The sequence below is a fragment of the Mus caroli genome, chromosome 5 (genome assembly GCF_900094665.2).
Source record: "Mus caroli chromosome 5, CAROLI_EIJ_v1.1, whole genome shotgun sequence".
In the NCBI taxonomy this organism is placed as follows: Eukaryota; Metazoa; Chordata; class Mammalia; order Rodentia; family Muridae; genus Mus; species Mus caroli.
The window spans coordinates 92,654,404-92,663,853 of NC_034574.1; the positions used below are offsets into that span (position 1 = coordinate 92,654,404).

Below are 9,450 nucleotides of genomic sequence, written 5' to 3' on the forward strand. Positions count from 1 at the left end.
GGGAAGGGGAAGGGGAAGGGGAAGGGGAAGGGGAAGGGGAAGATTTAAAGAAACAGTTGTTTGATGGGGATATTTAAGACAAAAGCCCATATCTAGTGTGGATGTAGCAAGACTGATGAAAAGAGATACAAAATATCTTATGGAAAACAAAACTGAGCTCATAGCACATACTGTTCAGCCTCAGAGAACAACTGTGGATAAAGACTGGCTTGATTTGGCAAGGAATGGGTAGCAGGAAAAAGCCAAGAGATTTCTCAGGAAGTCCTGAGAATATTGTAGATGTAGTTTATGTAAAGGGTGGTGTGATGGTTTGTATGAGCTTGGCCCAGAGAGTGGCACTGTTCAGGGGTGTGGCCTTGTTGGAGTAGGTGTGGCCTTGTGGGTGCAGGTTTTAATACCCTCATCCTAGCTGCCTGGAAGCCAGTATTCTGCTAGCAGCCTTCAGATGAAAATGTAGAACTCTCAGCTCCTCTTGCACCATGCCTGCCTGGACGCTGCCATGCTCTTGCCTTGATGATAATTGACTGAACCTCTGAACCTGTAAGCCAGCCCCAATTAAATGTTGTCCTTGTAAGAGTTGCCGTGGTCATGGTTTCTGTTCACAGCAGTAAAACCCTAACTAAGACAGAAGGACATAGCCAGGCAGGTCCCAGAATCATTCTTGACTTTCTGAAAAGCTGCCATCCATGTTTTCTTCTATTATCTTAAAGGGAGGGCAGGGGTGTGAGGCATGGACACAGGAGAAGAGAACTCACTAAGTGCCTCTATCCTTACACCTGTGTCTCCACGCGCTGCTGGTCTATCCTTACACCTGTGTCTCCACGCGCTGCTGGTCTATCCTTACACCTGTGTCTCCACNCTGTGTCTCCACGCGCTGCTGGTCTATCCTTACACCTGTGTCTCCACGCGCTGCTGGTCTATCCTTACACCTGTGTCTCCACGCGCTGCTGGTCTTTCCTTATAGCCTCGGGTTTTACACCCTTCCCTCAAACACTTAAAATATCCCATCTTCGTGTCTGAATGATTTCTCCACTGTATAGTTCAGAGGTTCAGGGAGAGCTTATGCCCTTTGAGTTAGTCTGAAACACCCCAACGTATATGTCCTTGCTCCGCAGTGTGAGTCTGGACCCTTTGTAGAAAGGAACACTAAGAAGGCCTGACTCAGCTCGCGGCTGGTAAAGTCCTCGGACGCACTGCCTCACCACGATCAGTAACTCTTCCCTGCTTAAATTACAACTCTGGTTTAGAAAGTACCTTCAGACTGTGCAGAATTGGATTTAAAACTCTAACTCAGGGCCATGTCTCTGGGGTAATTAGCAGTTAAAATCAATATGGCCCCAAACTGGTAGGTGGTCGCCCAGGGACCCCTTAATGTTAATCGAATACGGTGGATGAGAAACCTTTTCAGGTACACAATTTATCCTCCACTGTGAAGTCTTTCCTTTCATTGGACTTATTTAAAATACTACTTCTTTCCGCCCTTTAATAAGTGTCAGGGAAACACGGCCTATCACTTGCCCAGTAAGTCAATATTCTATCACCAGTTATTAAGACTGAACTTTATTTGAAACAGTTTTGTATGTAAATTTCTTATTGTCTATGTGGAAATCAGAAGATAATTACACAATATCTTCCATCTTTTTCTGAAACATTTACATTTACCTCTAGTCAAACATAAGCCTTGAATACCTTCCAATACTCTACTGTTAGGGGAAAAAACATAGAAGATTTAAAATGTAAGATATAAGCATACAGCAGACAAGTAATTCTGATTTAACACACCTCTGAAACGTTATTCTTAAACCATCACTGAGGAGAAAATGGACATATTTTTCTCAGACTCGTGAAAAAAGGAGTGGAAAATTGAACAGTGTTGAAAACTAAGGAAGTGGCTGTACATTAGACAGCTAAACAGCTGCTCTGCCACCCCAGCCCAATCATACACAGACCTACACACCTACAGGACATGTGGATTCACTCCCTAGTCTACAGAACAGACTACAAGCTGGGGAATATCTCAGATAAGCAGAGTCAAGGATACCATGTCCATAATAGACTGATTCCGTGAAACCAAAGGCTGATAGCTGAACACCCAGTCTTCTTCACTTCTTGTCTCTGGAGCTCACACAATTGGTCTCACATGTGCATCTCTCCAAACAGAAAAGAGGATGAGGTGTGTCTCAAAAATTAACTAGCCCTACAGAAAAGGGCCACTATTAGTGACAAGGCTGCAGGAACAAAGTGGGGAGCAGAGACTGAAGGACAGGCCATCCAGAGACTGCCCCACCTAGGGATCTATCCCATCTGCAGACACCAAACCCAGACACTATTGCTGATGCCAAAAAGTGCTTGCTGACAGGAGCCTGGTATAGCTGTTCCCTTAGAGGCTCTGCCAATGTCTGACCAATACAGATGTGGATGCTCACAGCCAACCATCAGACTAAGTGCAGGGACTCCAATGGAAGAGTTAGGGGGTTTGCAACACCATAAGAAGATCAACAATATCAACCAACCAAACTCTCCAGAGCTCCCAGGGACTAAACCACCAACCAAAGAGTACACATGGAGGGACCCATAGCTCCAGCCTCATATGTAGCAGAGGATGGACTTGTCGGACATTAATGGGAGGAGAGGCCCTTGGTTCTGTGGAGGCTCTATGCCCCAGTGTAGGGAAGTGCTAGAGAGGTGAGGTGAGGCGGGAGTGGGTGGGTGAGCACCCTCATAGAGGCAGGGGGAGAGGGGAGAGGCCAGGAAGGGAGGACAACATTTGAAATATAAATAAATAAACCAATAAAAAGAGAGACAGTGGAAAGAAATGGTGTAGCCAATCATCCCGCACTAAGGCCCAAAGTTACCATAGCACATATAGAACTTCCACGAAATATATGATTGCCCTATATTTAAATATAAAAAACAGGGAAACAAATCACGAAGGATCAGTCTCCACATTTGTACAAACATGTAGAGAACAGTTTTTAAAAATCACTGCAGGCAGGTAGCCATTAGTTTAATTAAATGACTCCGGTGACCAGCTTAAAAGAGCAAGGTCTGTAGACTCACATTTCTGAACGCTCCTGCCAAAATTAAACAGACCTATGGTTTTTCAGAGCAAACTGCTTGCTTCATGCTGGAGAAGCAGAAAGAAGGGGACAGAGTCCTCCATGACCTTATTACCCCCACACACGAGGCACAGCCTCTTAAAGGTTCTCCCACATCACAGAGGTTCCCTTCTGAAGGGGTTGAATTCAACCCTGAATACAGTAAGTCTGCTCGAGGGCAGGGTAGGGACCTACGAGGAGAGTTCCTCAGAGGACCTTTCCTAGCATCAAGCTTGGTAGCAGTGAGGTGACAGATACTTTGATTGGGTGTTAAGGGAGTCTCACAATGAGCCTGGCAGGATCCTAGCCTAGCTCAGCAGACCATAGCCTGGAAGAAAGAAGCTAGCAGAACCTGACTTGAGTTTACACAAGGAAAGAGTCCTGGTCGGCATTCAGAAAGGAGAAGGAGTTCCTGGGAATCAGACCAGGGTATCAAACACACAAAGTTCCTTGTGGGAGCCGGAGGAGGATGACGTCATCTGGGCAACAGGAAATGGAAAGGATTTGGAAACAGAGGCGGCCAAAAGTCATGAAGGAAATAAAATAGTAAACAAAAAGGGGGGAAAAGCCCACATAATGAATAGAAAAGTGAGGAAAAGGCTGGTACCACCGTGCATATTTATGAATATCAGGATACAGGAACTTTCTCAGAAAAATAAGGTCTGCGCGTGTTGGAATGTCATTAAACATTTCACCAAAAAAAAAAAAAAATAATTAACTTTAAAATTTAAAAAAATTAAATATTTTTAAATTTACAAAGAACGTTGTTTCATGTCTCAAATTCAAGTTATTAACCAAGCACGTTGATGGAATAAAATAATTTATGAAGGATCTCATTCCTTTTCCTTTTAAAGTAATTACCAGAAGATGTATTCTACCTCCTGAGAGAATAAACTGGTAAGTATGAGCCTGCGGCGTGTAAGACAGGAGACCCGCAACAGGAAAAACGCAACAGGCAAATATGACTGTGAAGGAAGTCCGGGCTCCCACAGCTGTCCCTCGGGCCTTGAGCATAGCAGCAGCATGCTAGCATTTACATCAAGTGGGGAAAAGCTGTCTGAGAGACTGGAGTGTGTGAAAAGGGGCTGCTTGGAAATTCACGCTCTACTAGAGTCTAGGAAATGATTCGTGATAGGTTTATACACACATACATAAGGGAATGTTATCTTCTTGGGAAAAAAAAACTAAAATAATTTTCTAAAAAAAACCATTATAGTACACCTCATCCACAGTTCCTGATAATATCTGTGCAGTCCAAAGAAGAAATATTAAATATTGATTTAACAACAACGAAAAAATAGAGCCATACTAAGGGGAGAGAAAGTTGCTGGAACTGTGGGGTACGGTACTAACTTTCCATTTCCAGTGATAGCCGGTCAATAAATACTATGAAAAGAAAAAGAACAATGATCTCGTTTGTGAGCATGCCTTCCTTCACGTCCTAGAGTCACCCAGGCCTCGGCCACTTCTGTTCCTCAAAACCCTGCTCCAGCCTCTGAGAAAGGAGCAGAGTGTCTCACCAGAGGACACTTCCACCTGAGGCCACACCAACCCAAATCTTCCCTGCCAAAGAGAGCGTAAGGTTAAAGTACCCCAAAGCCTTGCCCCTTCCAGAACAAACCGACAGCATCAATTGTCAACATCGCTAGCATGTTTTCTTTGCTTGAATCAAAATTTTAAGCTAAAATCATAGCAACCAAACAAATTCATGCCTCAAAAATGTGCTTGTTCCTTGGCCTTAGACACCAACAATTTCAAATGTCGCCTATTAAGTAACACAGGAGGTTGGCGGATGTCTTAGTTTGGGTTTCACTGCTGTGAACAGACACCATGATCAAGGCAACCCTTATAAAAGACATTTAATTGGGGCAGGCTTACAGGTCCAGGGGTTCAGTCCATTATCATGGTGGGAAGCATGGTAGAGGCCAGATAGGCGTGGTGCAGGAGGAGCTTAGGGTTCTACATCTTCATCCGAAAGTAGCTAGGGGAAGACACACAGCCTGAAATGTGTTCCTGGCTATGGGCAGAGAAGCAGGCTCAACTCTGCAAAGTGAACATGGCTGAGGCCAAAGAATCCAGCAATCCAGCTGCACGTGAGGCTGTCTGACTGTTCCCAGAATGTATGGGTACAAGAGGTGCATGTGAACTACAAATGGATCACATGGGTCACAAAGAGGTGGAACAGGGCTAGCAGGGAAACCTCCTGGCTGGGGATGTAGCTTAGCGGTGCAGTGCTTGCTTAGCACATGCATGTGTCTGGATTCAACCCGAAGCATAAGGGAAGAAAACAGAGCAACCACAAAAACAACAAATCTCTAAAAGCAAGAGCCAATGTTCCCTGGTCACATGGACAGGAAAGAGATCATCAGGTGGAGTGTTCCCATTCTTGGCATTCGGAACGGCATAGAACTGCGAAGAACATATGTTCTAAATTAGAATTATGTGCCAGTGAAACCACACCTTTGCCATCTGTTGCCTGGTGGTCTCAGCAAGCTACCCAGCTTCTCTAAGCACCTACACCATAAGCATGATAGCAATCTATTTCTCAAGACCTATGAGGGCAGATGCCTGGCACACACACAATGGAATAGCAACTGTTATAGCTCAAAAGCATCTGTATGGCTATTATTATACATTATACTCGAGAGATGGTATGCAAATATCCAAATCTTAGTATAAGGTCTCATTCATCTGAGCTCACCTTCCTCTTCCTAGGACAGTTGTTTCCTAAGCTGCTCAAAGCTTAAAATAAATGGATAATATAGAAGACTTACTTCTTGTTTTCCTATTGAAACAGAACCTAATGTGTTGAGAGCTTTTGGTGCCACTTCTAGGAATTTGGCATTTGTCACTGAGCTCGGACAAGGAAGTAGCCTCAGATCAGAATATCTGAAACAGTGACAGTGGGGCAGGCTCATTGTTGGAGCTCCCCAGCCACCCAGCCTAGCTGAACAGTGTGCTTCAAGTCCAATCATGGATCCTGATCCTATTGGGAAGGGATGGGATGAGAAGCAATAGAGGAAGGCTTCCAAGATCTCCCTGTGCACACACACACCCACTCACACGTACATACGCACACTACTCAGACATACACAGTTTCTGAAAATAGTGTTAAATAAATGATGAAGTTCAGCCAGGGCAATAGGAAAAAAATGATAGGACTTGATTATATTTTCCCAGATTATTAAATGGGGGTGAGGGTGGGTTTGCCGCTTGTTTTCCTCTCGACAACAGGTCAAAGTACTACTAGATCCACCTTTCGTGGTGAGCTCCAACAATGTACTCACGATATGACTCTGCCAGAAGTGACCCTGATGCGTGTCACACTGGATGGGGTAGGGTGGGCTCAGATCAATTCTTTTCGACTCCTTTCTTACTTACGCAGACCACTCCTAGCGCAACTTCTAATCAATCTTAAAATAGGAGCAAAACTGACAAGGTTTCAAATGGCCAGGTGACATGTTTGTGTCTGTAGTCATTAATTTCCTTAAAGAAAAGAAAAAAATTCCAAGAGACCATTGGATTGGTCTAATTGCCACTCTCTAGGTCTGGGGAAAAAAACAAAAACAAAACAAACAAACAAAAAACACCTGAAAAGGCTTTTTACTCCTTATCTTTCTACCCTGAATAAATTTTAAGACCAATAGAAGAAGCAAAAGAGATCAGAGAAAAAATAAGAGCCAGTGCCTGCTTCCTGAAACTTATAAAAAGTGGCAAAAAGATGCCTTTCCAAGTCTAGTGACTGCATAGGACAAACCTCTCGGTTTTAAGCTAACAGTAAAGGGAGAGGTTTTAGGTCATCTTTGTGTGTAGAGGATAGAGCAGGAATAGAGTTATTTGAAATGCATAAAGTGATATGAGGTCATGATATCTGATAGATTAACAAGGAAATAAGGCACCCAGAGTCACAGACAGACAGATCTAGAAAAGTTCAACGGCCGTACTGGAGGAATCCCACCAGCGAGCCACCTCCCACTAGACCAGCTTTTTTTGCCACACTTTAGTGCCCACTTCATTAACCTTTGGGTAACAAATTCCAGAGACTGTTGACTGTTCCTCACACGGGACAGGAAGTGTGGGAAGCAGGACTGAACAAGGGGGCCTCTGGGGAGATGACAGGGGCTACAATATAGTTTCTCCATCTCCTTAACCCCCACCAAGAGCGTGCACACACAAACAAGCAGACAGAACAACTAGAACACAAAAGCCATGGGCAATGCTTACATCAAATAGTAACTCCTAGGTGATGGGAACCTTTCCCCAGGAGTCTGAACATGTGACCAGCAGGCAATAAGCCATAAGCCATGATGGGACTCTTAGGATATCTGCTGCCACAGAGGAGGAAATGGGGAACGGGGCATGTCTGCTAGAGAACAGGAAACCCTAAAATTGTCATCACATGCCCAGTGAAAGTCAGCTCAGCCCATATGAGGCCTGAGTCTGGACTGGAGATGAGCATCCAAGTGTTCCTGTCTGCAGTGTCACACGCTCTCAGTAAGGGCTCACTTAAGGAACCTGAGAGCTGGTTCACATAAACTCAAAAAATTAACCATCCAAAGCTTCCAAGATTAAAACCCATAGAGGATGAACTGCAAGGGCAGCTCATGGCAACCTCAAGTCTAGCCTGGGCTATATAGTGAGCCCTTGCCTCAAAAACAGAAGAGGGCAAAGTAAAAGGAAACACTGGGAGCAAATGGTTTTGTTTTATGTTTTGTTTGTTTGTTCATTTGTGGGTTTTTTGGTTTTTGGTTTTGGTTGTTTTTTTATTTTCTTTAGTTTTTATCTAGTTTTATCTAGTTGCTTAGTAGTCTGTGGGGGAGACTCGAAGATACTTAAGTAAAATGAGGCCTAGGAAGGAAGAAATAACCTCAGAGATGTACTTTTTCACTAGTCTATGAGAAAAACAAGTTGATAGACTGAAGACCACAAGAGGTTTACTTTTTAAAACATCTATTTTTATTTTTTATTTGTGTGAGTGGTGTGTGTGTGTGACATTATGCCATGCGTGCACCAACATCTGCAGAGGACAGAAGTAAATGTTGGATCACCTGCAAGTGTTGTGAGATACTGACCTGGGCACTGGGAACAAAAATCATCTCTCCTACAAAAGCAAGACATGTGCTTCACCACTGAAACATCTCTCATACTCATACACACTCACACACACACACACACATATACATGCAAACTCATATACACACATACATATACATGCACACTCATGTACACATATGTATACTCATCCACACACATACACACACTCATATATACACAATATACACATATACAAACATACACATGCATACACTCACTTATACACACATACACATATACATACACTCATACACACACATAAAAATGCATACACATACTCATACATACACACACATACACACACATATACACACTCACACACATACATACATACATGCACATACACACAAACACATCAGTACAATTGCCCTTTCACTTGTATAGCAAGCATACATGTAACAGCTGCGAGGGATGAGCAGCCCCAGGCTCTACACCAAGCCCTTTCCATGACTGGTTTCAGGATAACAACTATTTTTGCTCACAGTGTTTCATTTTACTTTCTTCCCTTCTGTTTTTGAGACAGAGACACACTGTGTAGCTCAGACTAGACTCAACGTTGGCATCCTTCTTTGTCATTCACTATTCCAGTTCAAAGGTGGGTGTGCTGCTTCCTAAGGCACGTTTGAGACATAGCAGTTGCCATGAACAGTGCAAGGGAGGAAGAAGGATTTGTCTTCAGAGGTTTTAGTCCACAGCTCTGTGCTCTGCTATTTCTGTACCCATAGTGAGGCAGAATAGCTCAGTGGCACAAACATGTGGCAGAGGCCACTCACCTCAGGGTGGAAAGGAGGCAAAAGGTGGGGATTGGAAAAGATACAGCCTCCACCAACACACCCTCGGTGACCTAGTTACTCAAACTAACACTATCAATTGGGAGCAAAGCCTTCTCTACGTGACCTTCTCCAGGGACACTGATATCCAAACTGTAGTAATGAAGAAATAAACCAAGGGAATCAGCTATCTACAGCAACCTGAGCTGGAATCCACGAAGTGCTAAGCTTCACATATGTTACTTATAATAAAAATATAGAAAAATAACAGCGTCAAAAATGTAAATTTTGGAGAGAGAAATCTGGCCTACATAGGGCCACAAGCCTCTTCCGGTCAGAAAAGCACCAGGGCAACTGGGGCGCAGGGTCGGCTGACACTCGCCAGCTACCCACAACACCCACCACAAGATCTTAAGACTTCTGGTGAGTGGAACACAGCTTCTGCTCCAATCCAATTGCACGCGGGACCAGAGACTGCATTAGTTAGG

At 43.9% G+C, this 9,450-nt stretch overlaps 1 protein-coding gene and 1 long non-coding RNA gene across 2 annotated transcripts in view; one reads left to right on the plus strand and one right to left on the minus strand.

The window, feature by feature from the left end:
- LOC110295182 overlaps positions 1-9,450 on the minus strand; it is a 362,990-nt gene that overhangs the window by 328,083 nt on the left and 25,457 nt on the right. The gene's annotated exons all lie outside the window — the stretch shown is intronic.
- The window catches only part of LOC110295183, a 35,752-nt gene that overhangs the window by 14,249 nt on the left and 12,053 nt on the right, over positions 1-9,450 (plus strand). Inside the window, exon 2 of the long non-coding RNA XR_002378021.1 lies at positions 8,716-8,787. This is a non-coding gene — a long non-coding RNA (uncharacterized LOC110295183). The remainder of the gene's footprint in view (positions 1-8,715; positions 8,788-9,450) is intronic.